We start from the raw sequence: 20098 nt of genomic DNA, 5'->3' as shown, positions 1-20098 counted from the left end.
AGTGAGAGGGGAAGAGCCACCTGCTCAGCTCCTGAGTCACTGTGAGAGAACTGGGATGGAAATGAGAGGCTGGTGCAGCGGAAGGTGCAGTGGATGCCATACAGACCTTTGATCCCATCTTGCTTCCAGTTCCTGAAGGCAAATGGTCTGGCAGATACCAGTGGGACCTCCCTCTGCTGCTCAGCTTCTCCTGATCCTGGCTGGCACATAAATTACACTCAATGTCCTAGCTGTGGACAGCAGTGTCCAGGCCATCACGGCAGAGCTGACATCCTTTATCTGCCCTTTCTGTGTGCCTGCAGTGGAAGGAAGGGACTGGGAGTGACTTCTTACCCCAGGAGGCTGTGCCATGCCACGGGATGCTGGTGGCTTCACCAATGTTCCTTAAAAGCCTGAGCAAACCAGGGGCATCTGGGGTGCTGCAGGCAGGCAGGGCTCAAGGAAGGCTGCTTGCTCCTCAATGCTCTCTTGCTGTATGTCTTGAATGGATTTCAAAGCTCTTGGCACCATCTCTGAAAAGCCACAAAAACCCAGCCCTGGAAAAGGACTGCAGTTAGAAAAGCAGAGGCTTTATCACTCCTCTGTGCTGGAGGATGGCTGAGAAGAGGAGGCCCAGGAAATGAGGGTGTATTTCATGTTGACTTTGCTATTTGGTGCCATGCCAGAGTATTCAGCAGTGGGGGAGGAGGGGAAGATTATCTTTACTCAGAAAAAAAACCAAAAAACCAAACCCAAACTAAGTCTCTCTGCCAGGGAAATGTCCTCTGAGATTTAAAAGCCAATGGAATCAATAGTCACAGTTGATGCTCTGTGGAGTGCCCTGCCCTGAGGTCACTGCCCCACAGTGGGGGGAATGACCATAACCAGCCCTGCCCAGCTAACACCCTCCTGGGCATATTATTCATCCCACAATCCTGATGGGAAGCTGGGTCCTCCTGCCTTTGCCCATCCCCTTTGCCATCCTGTTAGTCTGGGGGATGTTTTCTACTGCCAACTGTGTCTGCATCCTATAGCCATATAGCAGATCCTATCCGTTGTGCCTGAATCCTCCTTCTCACTCAAGCCTGAGCGAGCAGGTGCCTGGGAGGACCAGTTTGCCCAGTGAATACCACAACAAGCCCAGAGGCAACCAGCACCTGCCCTCTCTCTGGCTCTGGAGCCCCGGGTAAGCAGAGCAGTGAGTTTGCTGGCTGGAGCTCTATCCTGCCAAGAGCAAGCTGACCTGCAGACCCTGCCTCCCCTTCCCCTGTCTGACACCAGCCATGCTCCCAGCTCTGCTTCCTGACCTGTCCTTAGGCCTCAGCTGCTTTTCTGTCCCCTTGTGGGGACGGTGTCCATGGGTGGGATTCAGAAGGGCTGTAAGGGCGTTGAAAGTTACAGCCTCCTCCTCCTCCTCCTCTGGCTGTGTGCTGGAGGAATGCAGAGCTGGGAAGCAGCGGTGGTCCTGGTTATCCATGCCAGGGGGGTGCTGGTCAGATGTTCTGTGTCCTGGTACAATTCAGTGGAATCAACGGGAAGGGCAGATGCTGAGAAGCAGATGGGGGCAGCAGGGCACAGGAGGAAAAAAAACACACCCTAAGTCTTTCCAAGAAATGACACCTATTTATCAGCACAGCCCTCACCAGCCCCATCCCTGCCGAGGGACGATCCCATGTAACCGGATCCTCGGGAGCTGTAATCCCTGGTGCAGCTGCGGCACAGGCCCTGGTTGGGAGAGCTGCCACGGGACGTCCCGAACTGCTCCGTGCCTCCAGGCCACGGCTTTCCTCACCCTACACAAACAGCTTGTGCAAGAAGCCCTGGGCTCAGCCTCTCCCCGGGGTGGGGCAGCACCAGCACCCACAGGGACATGGTGCCACCCCACAGCTCTGGCTGCAGTCCCACCAGGAGCTCTGGCCCTCCACTTACCCACACGGTGCCTGCACCATCCCCCCGTTCCTGCTCTTCTTCTGCAGCCTCGGGCACCACTTTTGCAGCAGCTGTTTTCTCCCCGGTGCCTGGAGCCAGGAGGGTGTTTGTCCCATCCTCCCCTTCAGCCAGCGCTGTGTCCCCACACCCAAAATAGGGACCAGGGGAGAGTGGCACTCCTGGAGGCAGCTGCAAGGTGCTCAGATGTCAGGAGAATCCCATCTGGCAGCCGTTTCCCTGCAAGACACAAGCTGTGAGGTTACCTGGCCTCCTGCTTTCCACCCTTTGTCCTCAACTTCCCGACATCCCATAAGGATTTGGTTGCATTAAGCCACCACGAGCCTTCCTGAGCTTCAGCAGGATGGGCATCACTTCCCAAAATCTGCAGCCCAGCCATGAATCTCCACCCATCACCGGGCACTGCTGCAGCTCAGCAGAACTGGGCAACACCTTACCCTGCCCTCTGAACACCCATCCCAGACACCAGGGATGGGCACTGGGCCCGTGGACATCCCCAATACCTCTGTGCTCTCATGCACACCTCAGCAAGCTCGTGATAAGGTGACCATGCCAGGAAAGACCAAATGGTGTTTAATTACTGTTTTGTAAACTGCAGTAGCTGTGCAGCTGCTAAGCCCAAGGGACCTGCAAGAAGCCCTGAGAGATGGACCAGGCACGGGGACCAGGAGCTCAAGTCCTTCAGTCAAACCCCCTGAGACTCAGCGTGTCTGGTGTTTTTACAGGTCCTTTCCAACCCCTGACACTCTGTGATTCTGGGGGAGGCAGCAGGCTGGGTATCAAGCACCCCCCAGCACCCCTGGGTGTTCACCAGCCCCAGCCTCTGGCTCTGCACACACCGCAGCACAAACGGGGGGAAGGGGGGATCCCAACACCCTCGGAACAGGCAGAGCCTGAAAAGCTCGGGTTGGAGCCCGGGAGAACGGAGCTTTGCTTTCCTCCATCTGCCGCCCCTCCTTCCTCCTTCGTCCCACCCCTGCAAAAACCGCTGATCAGCTGCGGTTAAAAACAAGGCTTCCTTCAGCAGGAATCAGATTTTTTTTGCTTCGCTTTTCTCTCTCTCTCTCTCTTTTTTCTTTTCTTTTTTTTTTTTTTTTTTTTCGGTATGTGTTTTGTGCTGGGTTCCTTGTTTTGTTTTGCATGGGGTGAGCTGCCTTACTGCGAAAGCACCAGGGCTGCCTCCAAGCCCTGACCCACGCCGCCCTCCCAGCCCCGAATTAAAAACCCAAGCGGGGTGGGGAGGAAGAAGAGGAGGAGGAGGAGGATGTGGCAAAGGCGCCGTTCGCTCCCTGCCCCTCCGAGCAGCCCCGGCCCCTCGCCCCCCGGCCCCGGAGCCCCCGGCCGCTTGGCAAGGAGCGGATTGGCCCGGCTGGGTGGGAAAAGGGAGCCCAGTTCCGTGTTACTGGGCAGACTTGGGAGATGGTTTTTGGGAGGGAGGGAGGGACACACACAACGCAGGCGCCTGCGTGGGGAGGGGAGGCTGTGCGGGGCTGGTTGGGTGATGCTGGATCCCAGTTCGCTGGGACTGGCGTCAGCTGCTCTCTGTCTCACCACACGATTTGGGAAACGGCGATTGGGGGGGGGGGGGACGGGACACGGTGACACCTCCCTCCCCGTGGGCTGAATGTCCCCATTGTGCTGGCAGGGAGGAGGGGGAAGCGCGGCCACCCCCCCCTTGGCACCTCCCCGGCACCCTGCCAGGGCAAGGGGGGCACCCCGGGAAAGCGGCTGTGCTCCCAAGGGGGTATTTGGGGGGGAGAGAGGGGGAAATAGGAGGGGGGAAAAGAAGGAAAAAACCAAGACAAAAACAAAAAACCCCAAACAAACCAAACCAGGGTTTGGAAGTAGAAAATGTCACCGTGCGGAAAGGGGATTGAAAGGGAAAGGGAAAATAGAGCCAAGCCCTTTGTCCGCTGCACTTGGGCAATAAAAATGGCATTTTTCTCAGGGAACAGTAAAAAAAAAAAAAATCCCTGTCACTGCCCCAAAATGCTAATTCCATCCCCAAAAGCTGGGTTTGCTCAGGTGGCCCCAGGGGATGCCAGCAGGGATGTTTCACTTGTGGCCCCAAATGCCACCACTGACAGGTCCCTAGAGCTACCCTCATGCTTCACCACTGGGGCTCTCCCCCCATTTCCCAGCCCCAAAAACTGACCCTTTCTCCCTCCCTGCCTGCAGGGGCATCTGCGCCCACTCCAGCCACGTGTGGGTGAGCCAAAAGCCCTGGGCTCACCTGGACATCAGCTTCTCCATCACCAGCACGGGCTGAGAAACCCCACAGATCCTCAGAACTCCCATGCAGCTCGACAGCACAAAATTCAACCTGGATGCAGAAGGCAAAAAAGCAAATGGTAGCAAGAAAGGATTTTTTTTTTCCCCCCTTATAATGTGTGAAAGTCAAGGCTTCGTGCATGGAACTGAGGAGAGCATTTGCCCCCCAAAAGTTACCTTAACAATCAGAAAAAATAAAAGAGATTTTGGAGTTACGTTTCAAAAAGCATCCAGATGGCTTCAGGGGTAGCTGAGGCTGGTAGGACCCTCCTGTTGGCCTTCAAGTGACAGCTTGTGGGGCTGGCACTAATTAATCTTTTTTATATCTTAATTTTGCTTGTTTTGCTGCAAATCAGAGTCCATCACTTCAGGGAAAACATAAATGGGCTCATGGGGCTGGCACCATGGAAGCAAGCAGGACTCACTCTGTGCCAGTGACAGGGGAACCCATCATGGTTCCAGTTTTCTGGCACTTTTTACATGACTTCCCATATTAATTAATGGGCTCTGACATGGGGAGGAAAGGACATTCCTGCAGGTACAGCACTGCTGGGGAACATCTCACATGGAGCAACATGAATGCTTCTCCAGAGCCCAGGACAAGGATCAGATCACAGGCAAGGATGCAGAGGGCAACTTCCACCCAGGGGAGACCAACCAGGGCCCACCACATCCCCTCAAGGAGCTGTCTCCCCCTCCAAGGAGTTTGCCCCCCCTGGGAACACATAGAGCTGCTGCAGGGCAGCATCAGGCACCCTCCTGGTGGCCATCAGAGAGGGGATGGGGCAGGTGACCACAGCTTGGAGGCCAGCCTGGAAGATGCAGCCCTGAAAGCCAAGCAAAGCCCAAGACAAAAAGCATTTGGAGAGCCTCACTCATTAGAGAAGAGACTGAGGTGTTTTTTTTCACTCGTGTGATGTGAGTCCCTATTCATGGTTCCTCATTAGGACCAAGCGACCTGTGGACCTATCCCAACATTGGGCTGGCACTATCTGTGCTCCTATCAGTTTGAAATTGCCCACTGGGCAGGTCATTCGAGAAAAAAAAAAATAAAAAGCAAGGCCACTGCAATTATAAACCAGGTCCTTCCTTGTGTTCAGCCTCAGCACAATTGACACTCTCCTAGGGTGCCCCAAGACCCTGACCTGGGCCTTCTGCCCTCTTCCCATTCACTCCACAGCCTGGCCAAAGCCAATACCAAGGGATTTTAATTAAAACTTCTTTCCAACCACAGCAGTGGGCATTTTGTCTGTTAATTGCAGAACAGACAGACTCTCAGTGAACCAAATGACTGTCCAGTCGGGCAGGGTACCCCTTCAAAGCCAAGAGCTGGGAAGATGAGCTCCAAGCACAAGCAAAGTCTTTCATAGCAAGGACACATGCAAAACAAGATGTGAATGGTCATCATCATCATCATTAGGAGGCAAAAATGAAAAGAACATTTTCTTCTGCTGGGCAGGGGGAGAAACTGGGCTCAGAGCCCATCTCTGCCACGTTGGAAAAACAAGATGGGAGAAGGACAGCCACATCTGACCCTCACACCTATGGCACCACTGGAGCAACCCAGGATGGTGGATTTGCTTTGCACTCTCTCGACTACAACTTTTTCTGGGGAAAGGACAATCAGATTTGTACCCACTGTTCCAGTGGAGGTCATGGTGGCTCTTGCCTTGAGGATTTTCATGCCAATGGAGAGCCCTTGGCGTGAGAGCCCAGAGGAGTGCAGCTGCATTTTGTATCAAAGTGTTCAGGCAGTGGCTCAGAGGAACTGTGTGAGACCAGTGCATGGTCCAAAGCCCTTCCCTGTCACCTCCAGGAAACATGAAGTCCTATCTTATCATATATTGCTGCTTATCAAGCTCAAAGACCTTGTCTTTTATACTGCTGAGCCTCATATCACTGTTGTTGCTGTCTTGCAGGCCAACCAATGCTCTTTTAAAAACACCTATAACTTCCTCTATACCACTGACAAGCCCCAGCTCTGCCCCATCCACACATGTCAGTGCTATTCCTCTACCTTTTTGTGGTGGTAATTCACAGAAATAGAAAACAAGAATGGCCTGGAGAGCTCCAGGGGAAACCTCCACTTCTGCTTGATATTTCCCCTTGCAGCCCCAGCCATGGCCACCTGATGTGTACTTGGGCCAGACCTACCTTCATCTCCTGCTCCAGCCACACACAGATCATTTCTTTCTTTAAAACCTGCCGTAGATCTTCCCTGGAGGTAACAATTTGGCTTCTCTGCTGCAGTCCAACCATCCAGAGCAAGGACGAGCAAGGACAAGCAGCTTTGGTGAGGATGCTGGAGGTGAGAGGAAACCTTCCAGCTGTGGGATTTGGATCTCTGGACACAACCCCAGGCAGCCCCTGGGTGGTCCCTGTGACTGCTGATGAAGGACCCAGCTCCAGCAGGATGGAGCAGCCTGCAGGAACCCTGCCCCAGCCTTGCCAGCACAGAGCCTGACATCTCCTACAGCCCTCCTGGGCCAAGCATCCCCCCAGCTCCCACACACACCTCCTGTCAGCTGTCCCCTCATTAGGCTGATTATAATTACCTGCCCACCTAATTGCACCCTTTCCTTTAGGGAGAAGCCAGCTCTGAGATGCAGCTCCCACAGAGCACCAGAGATCTGGCAGTGAGCTGGGATGCTATTGGTAATTAGGGAGATATTTTTATAACCTACACTCAGTGCCTTAAATCAAAAGAGAGGCTCTAGGCATGCAGAAAGCTGGGGTGTGCATCTGAAGCTCGTGCTCCTCACCATTAAACACCATCAGTAGTGGACAGGAAAACCCCAGCTCTGCCTGCCATGCTCTGCAGGGGCTGTAGCATCAAACAGGACGTGAGACCAAGGGCCTCGTGCTTGGTTTGCCTGCTCAGCACTGAAACCTGACTTTGCCTGTCAGGGCTAGCACATTAAAAACCACATGTTCTTGACTGACAGCACAAAAAATCCCACACCAGGAAGATAACAAAGCCCCTCATCACCGTTTCTAGGCATGACATATGCTGCAGAAAGCTGGATCTTGGCCTTTCTGCCCTCCAATCATCACTCGCTGTCTCCTGGAAAACAGTCCCAGTATATTTGTAATTGAAGGATGTTGACCAGGGGATGAAAACAAGCTGGTAAGGAAAGTTGTCACTTTCAAATGCTACAGCTTTGCTGTTTGGAAACTTTCTCTATTTCATGTTCTCCTTTCCAGCCAATTTGCTTTTTTGTTTTGTTTTGTTTTGTTTCAGTCTTTACAGCCCCAGCCAGGCTCTGTTGTTAGTGTGTCATGGAGAGCAACACATACCTAAGGCAAGGAGTCAACGTTTGCTGGAAACTGGCCTGGCTGAACTCCCTTTCCTCCTCCCTTCTCCAAATGGCCCCCAGCTTTGGAAAAGTTTGCCTGCAACTCTGAACTTGCTCAGCCCCAGCTGCTATAAATAGTGAGAACAAAACCTCCCGGGCCAACTGCCCCGAGTGTTTCAGAAAGCTTTGATCCCGTGATCTCCCCTGTCCAGAGCAGAGCTACCAGGCTGGTGAGGGGCCTGGGGAAGGTGTCATGCCAGGAGCAGCTGAGGGAAGTGGGAATGGGGAGTTTGGAGCAGAGGAGGCTGAGGGGAGGGAGACCTCATTGCTCCCTACAGCTCCCCGAGAGGAGGCTGTGGGGAGGTGGGTGCTGGGCTCTGCTCCCAAGTGACAGGACCAGAGGAAACCCCCTGAAGTAGCACCAGGGGAGGTTTAGGTTTGATACGAGGAAGAATTTCTTCACTCAAAGAGTGGTCAGGCACTGGACCAGCCTGCCCAGGGAGGTGGTGGAGTCACCATCCCTGGAGGGATTTAAGAAACCTGTGGATGTGGCACTGCAGGGCGTGCTCTGGTGGCTGAGACTGCAGGGGGTTTGGGGTTTTGGGGTTTTGGCTTGTTGCCTGTGTGTATGGTAGGACTGGGTGACCTCAGAGTCCCTTTTCCAGTCACAAAGATTCTGTGATTCTGTGCTGCTGCTTTTGGGGAGCTTGAGCCCAGATTGCTGCCCAGAGCAGGACCTGGGAGACCCAACCACCAGGCAGGTGTTGAACCCTGTGTACATCCCGTGTGTTGCCTTTCCTTACCTCTCCCAGCATCGGGGCAAGGGCAGAGGACAAGGGACCAAACTGGATCCATGACACCCCCAGGAGGTCCTGGGAAGAGCTGTTGCTGGGCTGGAGACACGAAGCAAACCCTTCTCCTTCTCCTCCTCTTCTCTCTCCTGCTGCAGTGCTTGCTTTCTGTCCCCTTTCTCCTGAGGGTGCTTTGCTTTCCCTCCCTCTGGGTGTGCCTGGCTTTGGGGCCTTGGCACAGCTCAGCTTGGCCAGGGACGGAAGTGGAACATCACAAACATCAGGGGGTAAATAAAAAAAAAAAAAAACAAAACAAAACTCCAAAAATCCAAGCCCAAAACAAACGAAAAAAAAAAAAAAAACCAAAACCCAAGAAACAGAAAACCACAACAGAAAAAGGGCTGCTCTTGCATTATTTCCAACCCATCAAGCCCAGAGTGGGAATCCTAGGAAAAAGCCAGCTCTTACACAACCCCAGGCCAAGAGGTTGGATAAGAGTCCCCCCCACCCCAGGGTCTGCATCCCCACCCTGACAAGATCCCTGTGGTTTTGGAGCACAGCTCAGCTCTGCTTGGCCACCAGCACCCACAGATGGGCACAGCTGGAGCAGGCAGAGGAGCACCCACCCACGAGAAGAGCTGCAGCACCCAGAAAGGTCCCCGGGTGGTCCCCATCCCCTCCCTCCCCACACTCCAGGCTGCGGGACCCCCAGTGGGGAGGCTGCTCCGGGGGGCTTTGGCAGGACGGGGGGGAGGGCTGGCCCGGGGCTTTGTGTCCCGGTTTTCCTGCCGAGAGGAGCAGAGGGAATGCCGAGCCCTGGCCCCGCTCCCCACCCCGTGGAAGCAAACGGGAGGAGAAGCAAAGGCGAGGGCAGCCCGGGGCTGGTCCTGCTGACAGCTTTTACATCAGCTCCGGGATTTCTGCTCACAAACCGAGCAGCTGCCCCTCTCCTGCCTCCTTGCTACCTTGGGGTTTGCTTCCCCCCTCCCTCATCAATTAAGCAACGAGACCTGAGCAACCACGGCCACCCCTGGCACCCAAACCACAGGCACCCCACCACCGTCTCATCTTATCCCATCCCAGCCTCTTCAAGACTCAGTCACCTTTCCTTGCTGGAAAAACGAGCTGCTCAGACCCAAATCTGAGCTCTGTGACATCAGACCTCATCTCTCTGCTGGGCACCCAGAGCACCCCCAGGGGTACTCACCCACCACAAGAGGTTCAGCACTGGTGGCCACGGGTCTGTGTCCTCTCCACCAAGCACAGCATGAAGCACCAGGGCAGACCATGCCACATCCTCTGAGGTGTCCTGATGCTGTCATCTTTGGCTGTCAGGCAGTCCCCAGGCATACAGGTGCCCTCCCCACTCATGCCCTGCAAGGACTCATTTTCCATTTCTCCTGGACGTGACTTCTCAGCAGAACAGGAACAAAAACCCTGTGGATATAAGAACAGCCAGGAAACAACATTAAATCCTCTGTGCAGATGCCCCTCACCATGGCCTCACCTTCCCCTCCAACGCAAGGTTTTTCTCTGGCAAGGTGACAGCTGCCAAAGGAGGACTAAGAAGAAGGATGTCACCCTGCCTTCATCCCTACCTGCTGGGTTTCTCTCTTTCTTTTCACCGTGGGAAAAGGAAGAAGCAAAATGTTCATGCTTTGAGAGGTGCCTGGGAGCCAGTGTGTGAGCAGAGGTGGCTTCTGCTGGCCCCGTGCCCTCACACCCATCCACACCAATCCCTCCAACCTCTGGGGTACCCTGGGTGGGAAAAGCTGCCCGGACCATTGCTTCAGCAGCTTCACCCAGCTCTGCCCAGCCCAGACCTGCTGTCCATCACTCTGGGGCAATACTCTATCATCCTCTTTCATGCCAAAGAATAACTTCCTAGGATTTTGTTTTTTCTTTTCACTGTGTTTAATAAATTCTGATTAAAAGTAATTAAAAAATAAGTCCCGCAGGGCTTCAGCTTCATTCAAACCTAAGAGCATGGCAGCCCTGTTTACCTGCCTGCACCTCCAGCCCAGCAGAGATCAGATCAAATTAACCCAGATCTGCAGCAGAATCAGGCAGAACCTGGCTTGGTGATCTCTCTTTAGACCACATCTTGCAAACAGAAGGGCTGGAAACAATTTTCCTTTAATTGCTTTTTAAAATGCAGCCAGCAGATGGTTTGGTAACCCAAATTCATGACTCTTTCCATAGCTCCAGGCTGCTGGCTTGGAAGCTGAACCCAAGAAGGACCCAGGTAGCGAGGGCCCCATCCTGCCTGCTTTACCAAAGTGCTGGCCTTGGTGCCCAAGATAAGACAGCCAGAAAGACACCTGGAGGCTGCCAGGCCACCAGCTGCCTTCTGCATCTCCTCTCTGCAACCCCCAGCCCCCTGAGGAAGTTGTTTCCACTTCTGGCTAATGGTCTCAGCTCAAAAACCAGAGAAATGGCACTGCCCAGGGCTGGCAGGGGTGCTGAGCAGGTCGGTCTCCTGTCCCCAGTGTTATTTTTGGTTGGAGGAGCTTTAGGCAAGGAGCTGGCTGCTCCCAAAGAGCCCTCACTCAGCACAGAGCAGCCAGGAACAAGGGATGATTTGCAAGCTCACACAGCCCGTGGTGGCAGGGCCACCATGCTCAGAACCCCCTGGAAAGCCCAGAGAGCCCACGAGTGTACAACATGGGATCTGCTGCTCCCCAGGGGCTCTTGGGGAACATTCCCTGCCCACATATCCCTTGTCACTGGGTCCCTGGGGGCTGTGCCCATGGACTGAAGGCCCCCTGGCTGCTCCTGGAAAGCTGATGGATGGGTTAGACCCATAGAATCCTTCCTTGCTGGCTCTGCCTCTGAGCTGCTGTGTGACCTCCCCCCAATCCCTTCCCCTCCCCTTCCCCATGGCAGCCACCGGGTTGCTGGGACAGTGCCTGCGATGTCCCTGTGCCCATAAAGGCAGGAACAGGGACAGGGCTGCACTCTGGCTGCAGACCTGTGCTCTTCAGGAGGTTTTTAATGCCTCCTGCCTGACTCCCCTGACTCCTCCTGGTGATCCCCATCTCCCTGGGGACACCTCCATGCTCAGCATCCCAGGGCACCAGAGCTCTGCCCTCAGCCCAGGCCCAGCTCAGAGGCAGGAGGGCTGTCCCAGGAACCTCACAAGCATTCCCCGAAGCAGGCTTGTTTTTCTGTTACAAAGTAATTTGAAATTCTTGGAAGGCAATCAGGAAAGTACAAAGTATTCCAGCTCAGGACAGCCTGGGACTCATTCCTTGGAGGCACAATGGTTGTTTACTCAATCCCTCATACATTAATATCGAAAAATTCATGAGTTTGACTGTAAACAAGAAGTACTGGCTTTACAGTGCTGTCTGTTTAACAATAGCAGCCCCAGTCCCAATGCTAATTTTGTTGTTAACTTTCTTCTAATCTTGCTATCGGAGGGTCAAGATCTTGCAAAACTACAGGAAATCTTTCAAGCCCGTTTATGCCTGGTTTTGAAACGCATCCCTCTGAAACCCAAGGCCAAAGAAAGCCAACTTCAAATCAACATCGAAGAGCAGAGGCAGGGAGAGGATCTGTTTGTGCCAGCACTGTCCTCTGGCTCCAGAACAGATGAGGAAAAAGACAGCCCCAGATACATTTCTGCTGGAAATCTGTAGAAGATTCCTAAGAACTGAGAGGGAAGGTCCCCGAGGCAGTCCCCTAAGGGGACCAGTGGACACAAAATAACCCAAGCCCGACCTGTTTCCAAGACACAACACAATTGGTTTCTGGATGTGCTTATACCAATGGGTTCCCCGGGATGAGCAGAAGCCTCACATGCATTCATCTGCCCAAGGGCTCCAAGCCCAGCAGTCCAGGACCCTTCCCAACACTTCAGAAGGGAACAAGGCTTTAGCTCAGCTCTCTTGTCTCCCCTTGTTTAGGCAGCCTCAGCAGGATGAGATCCATCCTTTCTGCTTGCAGGGTCGGACATCAGCCAGCTCCACCACGAAGCTTTCTTGCACTTGTGCAGGGGCTCAGACACCTCCTCAGAAGCCCTTGCTCCAGGTGGGTGAGGAGAAAGCATTCAGAGAGCACTTAGGGCCGTATGAGGACCTGGGGACGGGGCCACAAGGCAGCAAAGCACACCCTAAGCTGTAGGAAGCAGTGCCAGAGGAGCAGGGAGATTCCCCGAGCAGGAGGTTCATGGATCTTTATCTTTGCTGCTGTCAAAGGGCAATAGTTGAGATTGCAGTGTCTTGGAAAGCCTCCATGCAAGCTATCTCCTGAGGACATCAACAAGCCTGGAAAATCACCTTCACTCTCTTGATAAAGGTTTCAGTGAACAAATGAACTCCAAAGGAGGTTCCCAGGGAGCAGTCACTTTTGCTGGAGAGAAATACATTTGAAATAGAAATACCTTTGGGTGAAGCCCTTGGAACCAGCAGTACTGCCTGGAGATGCAGGAGCCTGCTCTCCTGCTGATGTTCAACCCCTGCTTCAGCTGTAACTCCTGTCCCACAGGAACCAGCCAGCCAGCTGGGGTTATGGTGTGCCAAATGGCTTCCCATGGAGAAGAGCTCTCCAGACAAGCCCAGATTTCAACCAGTGAAGAAACTGGAGAGACAGAAACACTCCATAGTTCAATCTCCCTTCCTATCCCATGAAATACAGCACGACACACCATCCCAGATCACGAGCCTTTGATCTTCTGTGTCTTCACCCCGAGAGACTTCCACAAAGAAGTCACCAGTGCATCAAAGCCTGTGGTGCTACAGCAATGTAACAGGTAGCATCTGGGTTCCTGATCACCCCAGCAAGCAGCTGCTTCCATGGGCAAGATGGGAACACTTATGGGGACATTTATGTCTGTGTCTGCACACCAAGATTCTCACGGGAAGAACCCAAAGTCTGTCTCCAAACACTGAAGCCACAGTCTGCCCCAAACCCCACTGGGATGATGCTGATAAATACCCCTGACAAAAACCAGAGGCCATCAGATGGTGGAAAGGCTCCCGTGCTCCCTGCTGCAGGTTCTATCCTGCGGGCAGCTCCTCTCTGACCCCCTGCAAACCCGAGCTGCCCTCCCAGCTCCCCTGCCCACATCCCAGATCCCAGATCCCAGATCCCGCCCCTCCTGCCGCCCCATCAGTCCTCCCCGGAAGGCAGCTCCGTGTTTCCCTGGGATGACCCATCCCTGCCGGACCAGAGCTCTCCACAGCACCTCTCCTGTGCTGCCAGGGTGGCTTTGCTGCCCTTTGATCTCTGTCCTTTCACGTGGGTACCTCCCGGTTCCCTGCATCAGCCCCGACCTCTCCATCGGGAGGCGGCCCTGCATCCCGGAGCTCTCAGTCAGGGAGCTGGGAGAAGAGGCCTGGAGAGCACTCAGAGAGCAATCCCTGGTGGTCCACGGTTCCTTTGGCTCTGGAAGGGTGCAGAAGACCTTCCCTCCCTTCCCGGGTGGCTGCAGCCTGGATGCGCAGTGCCCTCTGCTGATGCGGGAGCAGCACACGCAGAGCTCCGCAGCTTTGCGAACCTCTGGAGGGGCAGCCAAGCCCTCTGCAGTCCCACCCACCCCAGAAGGCAATGTTTTCCTTCCCTGTATCATGCGGAGGGGACAGCCTGGCAGGGCAGGAGCATTGAGGGACAAGGAGGCAGCATGGGGGATAAGATGATGTTCCCTTTCCCCTTGGCCAGAGGCTCCCTTTCCCAGGGGAGATGTGCTGGTTGTTCTTGAGATACTGAAGGGAAACAGGCCCTTAGGGAGGAGAGGTCCAAACTGTCACGGGGAGAAGAGCCTTACCAGGAACCACATGGATCAGGTGTGAGGCTGAGGCATCCCCCTTACCAGGATCTCGGGGAATTTCTGCTCTTTCTACAAAAGCTTTCCTGCAAACACAAAGATATTCATCAAAGGCCCAGAGGTCCCTTGCCACATTCCTGCTCGTAGGACTGCAGGAGGGCTGAGCTGCAGCCCAGCAAGTCCAATAGGTGTGTGAATGCCTCTGCCAAGCTCCTCCGAACCAGCAGAGTGAGGGCAGCTTCCCGCTCCAAACCAGACAGAAGGAGCATCCCGACTGGTTTGGCTGGGGTTGGGAGAGCCCTGCTGAAGCCCTGCAGGTGTGCTGGACCTGCCAGCACAAAGGAAGCTGAGAGCTTGGCACAGCCCCCAGACCACCCTGGGTCCCCATCACAGTTCCTGCATTGCTCCCAGAGCAGCACACAGCCACACGGACACCCAATGGCTCAGGGCAGCTCACACTGGAAAAAACCACTTTGTTTTTAATTTTCCTCCACTCTGTCAAACCCTCTCCATTTCATTTAAGGGTGAAGAGCCTGAAGCGAGGTTTCAAGGCCACAACAGGGGCAGCAAAGTCCACTTCTAGCTAATAAGATTCACTTCAACAGATAAAGCCTATTTGCCTTCAGAGAATTATAGGGGTTTATAATGCTGGCAGCAACCTGACCCCCAGCAGGTTTAGGTGGCACTGGCAATGTCCAGCTAGGCAGTCATCTCCTGGTCTGCACTGACCCTGCCTCCTTCCCCAGCTGCAGACTGCATATTCCTCAGCTCTGCTGCAGGGCAAGCTCATCAATAACATGCAGTGCATTCAAGTGCTGCTTGCTTTCCCCTCTCCATTAATTTCTGCAAGACTTCCAGGCGACTGGCACACAAAGCAAGTGGAGAAGATCACCTCAACTTTGATCTTGACCCCAACGCAGAGTTTCCTTCCTCTTCCTTTCTAGCCACAGCTTTCCTAGCACTGCCAGTGCCCTTCTCTGGGTACCCACAACCCCATCTCTGCCACTGGTCACCACTCCTCACACATCACACTTACCATCCTCTGAGACCTCTGCTCCTTTGTGCCACGCCTTGGTCTTTCCAGGGTTCCTCCAGCTGGGACAGGAATCTCAGCCCAGGGCTGATGCAAAAAGCCAAGTTTCTCCTGCAGACCAAAGCAGAATTTCAGAGGGAAGGAGCAGGTGAAACCACACACAGCATCAATGCACAGCCCAGCCTGAACACTCAGTGCCTCCCTCGGGACCTCTCTCTGTCTGATCTCTCTCTCACAAGCACCATTTACCACGTTTCACGGATGTGTGGGACTGGAAGGGACTCTGAGCAGCCCTGCCTAGTGGAAAGTGTCCCTGCCCAGGCAGGGGGGTTGTAAGTCTTAAAGATCCCTGCCAACACAAACCATTCCCTGATACTTCTTCCCCCAAAGTGCAGCAAAGCCTGGACACCATGACAGGTGACAGCAATGCCACACTTCAGGTAAATGCTCAGACCCCAAAGACCTGATGCCTTGTGGGGGGAAGTCACGGGTTTTTCTAGGGAACATTCTAAACCCAGCACTTTCTAAGGTGCCCACATCCCATCCTTTTCCATGGAACTGGGAATACAGCTGAGAGCAGGTGACAGGGGCACCGCAAGGACCCATCCCTGTTTCCGTGACCCTCAAACTCCACCTCTGCCCCTGGTGTGCTGGAAGTGCAGAGCTGGTATCAGGAGATGCCCAGCCCAGACAAGGGCCTTCTCCTTATCTCCCACCCACTGGAGTCAAGAGCTGGCAGGAGAAATGCTGAATCAGGAGTGCTCAGCTGGAAGATATTAATTTGTTGTGGTTTTTTTTTTTTAGCAGTGCCATGGCCCTGTGCCCATTCAAAGCCTTCCTGCTCAGGGAGTGGGCAACAGGCCTGGTACGTGTGGCTCAGCACCCCACTCCCCAGGACATAGCTTGGTCCCAAACCAAGAGGACATGTGCTGAAGCTGGGCAATAGCAGGAGGAGACCCACAGGACACCATCTGGCAACCCAGAGTTATTTGTCAGCACCTTCTGGCCTCTCCTTCACAGGCTCACGATGAGGTCCCTCGGGTGCTGACGTGACTTGCACCCAGCACCCATGCCCTGTTCTCTGTGCCACCCATGTGGTCACCAGCACCCTGTCAGCCTGGGGAAGTCAGCAAAACCTGGGGACCCTGCCCCGAGCAGGAAAACACCTCCTGTTTTCCCTGAGCTCAGCAGTCAGGCCTGATAAAGGATGGGATGGAGCAGCTGGGAGGAAAGGAGAAAAGACTTTCAGCACTGGCTCTCCTCCCATCAGATAGAGTGAGGCTGCACAAAGTCCCCAGGGTACTGCTGGGGACAGCCCTGTGGCCCTGGGACACGGCCAGGCTGGGCAAGGATGGCTGCAGGGAACTCAGAGGGGGTTCCCTAAGCACAGGGAGGAGATGTGGCCACCCGAGCCCCCCACACACTGCACCCTGCACGTACACCCTGCCACGGGGGTGACAAGGCATGGCAGCCTGCAGGGTCACACCAAACCTTTCCCAAAGCTCAGCTTCACCCCACTGCTGCAAACAGAACCACACAGAATGTCTTTGGTTGGCAGAGCCCTTCAGCATCACCCACCCCAACCTCTGACCAGCTGGAAGCTCACCACTAACCCATGGCCCTAAGGACCACAGGCCCTTCAAATACCTCCAGGGTTGGGGACTCCACCACTGCCCTGGGCAGACTATTCCCATGTCTGACAACCCTTTCAGAGATAAAATGTCTCCTAATATCCCACCCAAACCTCCCCTGGTGTGGCTTGCATCCATCTCCCTGGTCCTGTCACCACCCAGGAGAAGAGGCTTTCTCCCTCCCTGCTCCACCCTCCTTTGAGGTGGTTGATCAGTGAGCAGCTCTCCTTGCAGCCTCCTCTTCTCCAGACCAGCTCCATATTCAGTGCCTGTTCACAGGCACGCTTCCTGCCTCAGTTTCCCCAGTTGTCCAAATCTGTGCAAGAGCCTCTCAGGGCTCTCTGACACCATGGGACTCCTCAGCCAGCCCCAGGGCAGCCTCTGCCAGGCAGGAGGGGAGAGCAAGGGGGGCTCCTGCCTGACCCCCCTTCCCTTCTCCCTCCTGGGGGTTCGGGGAGCCGGGTTAGCCCGGGGCCAGGATCAGCTCTGCCAGGGCCCCAGCGCTGCTCGAAGCCCTAAGGCACGGATGGATGCTCTGCTCGGAGGGGATGTTTGTGTCCCCAGCACCTCTCCTGCCTCCCGGCGCTTGTCACAGGGCGACATTGCCACCTGGTGCCTGTCCCTGGGCAGGACATTCCTCCCGCACCCACTGATGCTCAGCTCAGCTCAGACACCCTGGGGCTGGCAGGGACCTTCCCACCTCCACCACCCCAGCTCCAAGATGCTCCAAGATGCTCCCAGCTCCCTTGCTTTCTCACCCTCTTGCTCTTGTTATTTCTCTGGAAATGCTCTGTGTGGCCAAGTGACCATTATTAAGACTTTTTATTTTTTAAACACTGAATGATTCTGCATTAACATGGAGCTGCTGTGCCCTCCATGAACAGAAGGAGCAGCTCCTGCTTAACTGTAGCACATGAGCTCCTGAGCCATCCACAGAAACAGCTACAGACCTGAAACCTGGCAGAGCACTGGGCCCCCTGCAATTAATGACTTCTGCATTTTGTTTCTTAGTAGTTCTGTATTTTTGAAAGCACTCAAACAGTTAATCAAGTGCAAAAAATAAAGTTCCACGCTTTCAAATAAACCCTGTAGCCACGAGGAGGAAAAAAACAGATCTAAGCATAAATCTGTGCAACCCACAATAAAACCAGGAACAGCTGGCTGGTTGCTTCCTGCTCCTCAGAAATGTTGCCCCCTCCTGCTCCAAAATCCAGGTCCCCTACAGCAAGGGCCTCACGGGTGAAGCCTCAGAGGTGTCCCCTGCAGAGGAGCCTGGAGTGCCCTTGATGCCAGCCCAGGAGTTAAGTAACCCCCTGGCAGCCTGAAGTGCATCACCTGGAGAATGCGTGGTCCTAGAGCAATAAGCTGCTTTCTGAGACCAAGCAGAGGGCCCAGACACTTGGTAATAATGGCTTTTCCCAGGTACGTGCTAGCTGAGCAATTAAAAGAAAATTAAACTGACATTTCTAACTTGCAGTGTAAGAGAGATGGTGCAGTGGTGAAATAATTAAAAGTTACTGCTGGGAACACACTGTTCTCACCACTCTGTGGTGAAGAACAAAAGGGCAAGAAGTGTTTTTTACTTTTCTCTTTTTTTTTTTCTTTCTTTCTTGATAATGAATTGCTGGATATTGCTGTGTTCCCCAAACACTAGAGCCCAAGGGTTTTCCAAACAAAGACAGATTTAACACTTGGACCACACGGCCTCACCTGATGACAAACAACATTTTGCCAGCCAGATGTCCCTGCTCAAGTCATCCACATGAAGGGCTCAAAGCATCATTTTCTGGTTTATAGCACTTGCCTGAAAGGTCTTTCCAGCAACTGCCTGGGAGCAGCTCCGTGATGAGGTTGCGGTACTGTCCTTTGCTGGTTTTACTGGGCAGCATCATTTCCTTCCCCATCAGCTGTACTGGTGTCCCATCTGAGCCTCTGGGGCAGGGGAAATGGTTCTGTGGATGGGAATCACCTTGGAGTATCCCCATGCAGGTGGCATCTCAGCTGGACACCTCTGGAAAGGGACTCCCCAGCAGTTCCCCACAGCTTCATGAACACAGGACTTGGGAAGGAAGGTTCAGCCCCCCCAGACTGGGACCAGAGGCAGTTCTGGAAGACAAGGAGTGGGAAGGAGACAGAGGAGCTGTGCCATGGGCCCTGCTGAGTGTGAGGACACAGAAAGCCCCTTTCACCTCTCGTTATCTAGAAGAAAAGAGGGATATTTATTAAGTGTTTGCTCACCAGATGCCAGTCTGGTCAGGATCCAAGTCCCAGAAAGCTTCTCACATGAACCCCATGCTTCTTGACAGCCCCCAGCCATCCCTGCCCTCATCCCTACCTGCAGCACCACCCTTGGCTCATGCTTCAGGATTTTCTGAAGGTTCCAGCAGCTTCCATCCAGCAGCTGTAACCCTCTGCCAGCAGGAAAACTTCCCTGGGGTTGCACTGAGCCACATACAGAGCAGAGACTCTCCTTGATGTAAATATCAATGTCTTCCTTTTTTTTTTTTTTTTTTTTTTTTTTTCCCCCCCAGGCTCCTGGGGCAAGCATTTGGCAGCCAGCAGACACACTTCTACAAGCAAGTTGATGATCTTTTTAAACACCTAAGGTATAAATATGAAAGTTGGTTAAAAACTGGCTCAAGAGCTTCTGAAACACAAGTACTCAGACACACACACATCTTCCTAAGGGGCTGCACAGGGAAGCTCAGTTAAATAACCTTGGGGTCTGGCAGACTGAAAGCTGCACTGTGCCTTCTCCCAGTTCCCTGTCCCAAACCAGGCAAACAACTCATCCATCACACACCACTTACCAAGCAAAAGTCTTCAGACCAAACCCTTGAACAACTGCTGACCCCTCAGGTTTCTGTAGCTCTTCTTTCCCAGTGGCTGTCAGCCCACCAGGCAATCCAACAGAACGTGCTGGAGTCATTAAACCAGCCCTGCTGACCACACCAGGAATATTTTTAGAAGCAGGAGCAATGGTCAAAGCATGGAGGAAAAATAAAATCAGCACAACCTCTTCCAAGCAGGACAACAGAGGCTGAGCAAGAAACAAACCATGCTGACTCTTCAGGGGTAAAACTGACCACCTCCAACAAAGAACACCCCTGCATGCAGGAAGATGTTCCTTTTCAAGCCATGCCAGGTAGTTATCTGGCAGAGCTGTCAAATGGCAAGCTGGTGGTCAGGCTGCCTTCCAACCCATGCATGGCTCTGAGCCCAGGGACTTGTTCCTTCAGAGCCCATCCCAGCCAACAAAATGTCTGCAGAAACAGAGCTGCTCAGAACAAACCCCTGCTCCCACTTCCAGGTTTGAAGCACACAGGTAACAATATGAAGCCCTCAGTGAGAGAGGAGGTTTTCTTCTCGAAGAGGAGCAAGAG

General features: G+C 53.8%; 1 long non-coding RNA gene across 12 annotated transcripts in view; it reads right to left on the bottom strand.

Moving 5' to 3' along the window:
• The window catches only part of LOC139799422 (uncharacterized), a 32049-nt gene extending 12247 nt beyond the window's left edge, over positions 1–19802 (bottom strand). Inside the window, exons 1-8 of one of the 12 annotated variants that reach the window (XR_011727253.1) lie at positions 19526–19781; positions 14052–14137; positions 9492–9721; positions 8297–8530; positions 4160–4249; positions 1909–2145; positions 1287–1488; positions 107–296 (exon numbers count right to left, since the gene is read on the bottom strand). This is a non-coding gene — a long non-coding RNA (uncharacterized lncRNA). Of the gene's footprint in view, positions 1–106; positions 297–1286; positions 1489–1908; positions 2146–3085; positions 3215–4159; positions 4250–8296; positions 8531–9491; positions 9722–12668; positions 13349–14051; positions 14138–19525 lie in introns of those variants that run through there. The other 11 variants (XR_011727254.1, XR_011727250.1, XR_011727244.1 and 8 more) reach the window with 11 other exon arrangements.
• Positions 19803–20098: the final 296 nt, after the last annotated feature.

This window comes from Heliangelus exortis, chromosome 8 (genome assembly GCF_036169615.1).
Source record: "Heliangelus exortis chromosome 8, bHelExo1.hap1, whole genome shotgun sequence".
In the NCBI taxonomy this organism is placed as follows: domain Eukaryota; kingdom Metazoa; phylum Chordata; class Aves; order Apodiformes; family Trochilidae; genus Heliangelus; species Heliangelus exortis.
This window is presented reverse-complemented; position numbering and strand designations above follow the sequence as displayed.